Source organism: Palaemon carinicauda, chromosome 3, assembly GCF_036898095.1.
Source record: "Palaemon carinicauda isolate YSFRI2023 chromosome 3, ASM3689809v2, whole genome shotgun sequence".
Classification (NCBI taxonomy): Eukaryota; Metazoa; Arthropoda; class Malacostraca; order Decapoda; family Palaemonidae; genus Palaemon; species Palaemon carinicauda.
Window position 1 is genome coordinate 182,942,466 of NC_090727.1, and position 5,000 is coordinate 182,947,465.

Consider the following 5,000-nt stretch of genomic DNA (forward strand, 5'->3'; position numbering starts at 1 on the left):
GAAAGGGATTAATGCGGACCACTGATGTAATCCAATACTAACTTCAAAGGTTTCTGTTTCTCCAACAGCTGTTGTTACTTTTGTAAATCATATCTACCATTCTAACCAACTTCTCTAGGACTTTACTCTTCCTCATGCACCAACACATCACTACTCTTGGTATTCTTTCATAAGCCTTCTCTAAATCTACAAAAGCACAGAAGATCTTCTAGTTTCCCTCTAGTCCTTTCCTGTATTTGCCTTACTATAAAGATGACATCCACAGTCACTCTCCCCGTCATGAATCCATACTGCTGTTCCCAATCTTTGCAATCTCTCTCAATATCTGATCTAGTAACCTCTCTAACACTTTCATACCATGCTCTGTTAATCTAATTCCCCTTGTAGGTACTTAATTCCATGAAGTCAACTTCATGCATAAATATAGATATCATTAGACTCCTCCCAGTCTTTAGGGATTATATCCTCTTCCCATATTGATCTCAATAAATCCAGCATCCAATCTTCCCCTTCTGTAGCTAGTATCTTGATCATTTCAATTTTAAATTGATGGGCCTGGTGCTTTACCATTCTTCATTCTACTCAATGCCCACTTCACTTCTGTGCTCTGTATCTGTATTGTAATTATTTCTATTATTATTATTATTATTATTACTATTACTTACTAAGCAACAACCATAGTTGGAAAAGCAAGATGCTATAAGCCCAGGGGCTTCAACAGGGAAAATAGCCCAGTGAGGAAAGGAAACAAGGAAGTAAGAGAATTAATTAACAATTGAAATAGAATATTTAAGAACAGTAACAATTAAAATAAATATATCCAAACTATATTTCATAAATTCATTCTCCACTTGCTGTAACTTCCCAATCTGATTCATGGTTCTAACATTCCAATTACCTATTTTCAATTTGCCTTTAGTATTTATAAACTGGCAGATTTTTAGGATCCCGCTATGCACAGAACTGGGGGCCATTCTGTCATTTTCGTTTTCCATAAACTGACTAAATCCATAAAGGATTTATCGGCTAGATTCATTAAAAGATAGCCAGTTCCATGTGATGTGCCGTGAATATCTAACTAAGGCAAGTAACCCCTGCCGGTCCATACTAATTCCTGTAAGATCATCTGCCATCCATCAGGAGTAGAAGCTGAAGAGACAGCTTGTCTATTGCCTTAAATCCAATCCGTCACCCTACTGCCAGTGACTTCATCGAGATTTAAAGGGCATTTTCTCTACACACAATGTTATCGTTACTCCAACAAGTTGCGCATCCAGTTGTATAACCATTGGCAAACATGGATTGCTAAGATATACAGCTTAGCACGGCTATATTTTATACACACACACAATATATATATATATATATATATATATATATATATATATATATATATATATATATATATATATATATATATATATATATATATATATGTGTGTGTGTGTGTGTGTGTGTGTGTGTATAATCATATTCGAAGCAGAATAAACAGACATTATATTTACTGTGATTGCTAAGAACTACGTTCAGATAACGTATTTTATGGTACTTGATTATGCTCTCTTTTCCCAATTAACACTTACCACAGCTTCATTAGTATTCATTAAAACTGTCCGCGGACCCCACCCTATTTAGACAGGAAAAATCTTGACACTAAACGACAGAAATTTTCCAACGGGTCCCGTTGAGGGGATGGGAAAGACAACTCATTCCTCGGAGGATTTATTCTTGAGGGGAAATTTTTAGCAGCTGTCAAGTCTATGGGAATATTTATGTAAAAGGAGATTAAAGAAAGGCTAGATGAGAGGAGTGGGGCCAAAGCAAAGAAATCGTCACGAAATTTTCTTATTTTTGTGATACTAATAAAAACATAAAATCTTTAAATACCTTCAAAGTTTCTCCGAGCTTAAAAGATTACTTTACGCAAAAGTTTCCCCGTTTATTCGCAGCCAAATCATAAGAATTCTCTGCTTGCAATCCCTCAAAATTCTATAATCTCTCATCTTCGAGATTCTTCCAACTATAATCGGTGTCTCATGATATAAGCTCCCACGAATTTGAAGAAGAATTCGCTCCCAAGTCTTTCCAATCCCACTTTCGAAGCAACATCACTACTAAGAATTCCTAAAGCTTCTCGGCATCAAACCTCTCTGTGGCTTCTTTACTTGCCAGCTCTCTTCTCAGTTTCCAAGGTCTCTAGCCTAAAATTTTTTAAATATTCGTAAATTTACTGCCACTAAGTTCTTATGGTGACCTCTAATCTTCGGAAATTCTTTGCTACTTTGTTTACTTCTTAAGTTTTAATTACCTTTTAGGTATAATTGAATATAAAATAATTCATTGTCTCAAGAGTAACAACACTTATACCGTATAGGACAAAGGAATGTACTTGTAACTGGAAAAATAATTGAACATTAAGTATTTATTTTGTATATCAACATAAACTCTAAGCTGAGAGAGAGAGAGAGAGAGAGAGAGAGAGAGAGAGAGAGAGAGAGAGAGAGAGAGAGAGAGAGATTAAAGTTTATAACTCCCAATTGATAAGTTCCAAAATTTGCCAAGGGGTGAGATTGGCAAATGGAATTGAGGATTTAATTGCCTTAATCAAATTTCTGTGTCTCTTTCATGTGTGGTATGCCGGCATTAATTACGTAACTAATCACCGACCAATGAAGTTCTGATCCTATTAGATAATTACAGGAAGCTCATCATACAAAGCGGGTCAAGTACAAGGGCAGGCGGAATTTCATCACTTTCATCGCCAATTTTTTAAATTACCACGGGATGATAAAAAATGAACTTTGTGTCAATTTAAAAAACAAGTTTTTAAAATTGTTAATGCAATTATTTCTTTAGAGTAAAATATACCTGAATTTCAATAAGTTTCATGTAAACACCCCAAATGAATCGCGAGTGGGTTAAAGAAAATAGGGTTGACTGTATTTGGTTCAGTGTATAAATTGAAATCTAATTGCTATTGACATAGTGTTTAATACATAATATTAAAAGATACTAATTTCATTTGATTAATTTTTTTTTTTGATAATGTTTCCCAAAATTATTATTATCATTATATGCAATGTTATGCAAATATAGATGGAGAAGTAGACGCTGGGCGATAAGTCTAACCACGGTTAAATTTATCACAATGAAATAATGAAAAACTTATTTAACGAGACAGAGATAATGCATATGCATTGCATATTACGAAATACAAATTCTTTTTCTTTTATAAGACAAACACTCTTTTTGTAGATGTGCCATTGATAACATAAGCAAGACATACCTTCAAATGGTATATAAACTATTTAATATGATCTACAAAGAATTAAAAAGAAAAAGAAACGATTAATGGGCAGTTAATTGAAATAATAAACTAGTATAAAATAATATTGATAAAGTGCGCTTTAAACTATCTTCAAACTCCACTAACAAACAAATTCAATCAAACTAAATTTTAAACATTTACATCGAACTTTGTCAAATTTATACAAGATCATTTACAATTATTTTTTCATACGTTTTAACACTTAATTAATACCAAATTCCTAAACATCTAAAATTAAAAATAAGTCTTAAATAATCCACAATAATATACCACGTAACATGTTTAATCAAACTTATTTCGCAGAGGATTTCTTTAAACCCCGAACTTATGTATTTGCTGAATCTTTATAATAAACCTTCTAAATTGAACCTTTGCTGACCGCTGCTTGCTAACTGTTTTGCCTTGTTACAGACAACGCCTTGACTACCAAAACTCAAACAATTGAAACTAGCACTAGCTGCAGTAGTTTTAAACAAGTATGTTTAACATGACATATCATCACAATTCCAGGAAGAGAACAATAGTCAGGAAATGTACAATACTTGTTTACAACTTAATTTGGTCAAGCCTACCCCCATTACATGGAAAAGAACAATAGCTGTTTACATGTGAACAGACCCAACCCGGCGTAGAACAGATGTACTGTAAGACCCAACAGAACTAAATTAAAATGGACTAACTACTTACAAGCAATTCACACACCAGTTCTCCACGAAACTAGATTTGAACCACTGTGATCTATTAGACCAGCCCCAGCAAGATTAAAGTCATGATTGAGTGGATATGAATTTCACTGGTAGTTCATTGGCCAGTGGCTCATATTCTTAGTTTATTAATATTTCTATGTTTTTTTAAACTTTTCTATCATCATATATTTCAAATGTTTAAAGTATTGTCAATTGTATTTTCTATATTTTTTTAATCTAAATTTATGTATTTACCTTGTCTTCAATATTTCTGAGATAAGGCTTGAATTATCATACCATCAAAGATTATATATTAAATAGATAATAATATCAAAAATTACATAAATATTGATTTATATTTTTTCTAAATCTTTGTAGACATGCCAAATCTCGAGATTTTTCATAGGGAGGGATTAATTAAACTGAGCAGAAAGCCTCAGAGTTTGAGTCCAAATTTGAATTAGTAAATGCCTGACTATCCTCAATGTTAAGTAGGGCATCGGTAAATGTATTTCTGGATCTGTATAAAGCTAATTTTCTGAGCTTCTTATTTGATGCTTCACCCATCCTTAGCAGGAATAACCCGTTGTTGACAATATTAGTTACGACGCCAGTCTTAAATAATTGTCAGATGCCTTAATCAATCAATAGATAATGTCTCTCCCCTTATTTCCTAGCTCTCTATATCTCTATTTCTCCCTTGCTATAATATTTTACGTCTCTATATATATCTCTCTCTCCCCTTGCTATAAATTTTCCCCATCTCTCTCTCTCTCTCTCTCTCTCTCTCTCTCTCTCTCTCTCTCTCTCAGCCTGTTAAAACTGATCTCTGGCATGTTTTCCTCCCACGAATCCCTGTGCTAGATACACCGACAAAATTCCTTTTCAGAGTTTCTCAAATAGAGAATTTTGTAAGCACCATCGCCTTTAGTATTTATACACAGGATGAATTTCTAAAAGTGTTACTGTTACTTATAGGGTAGTAA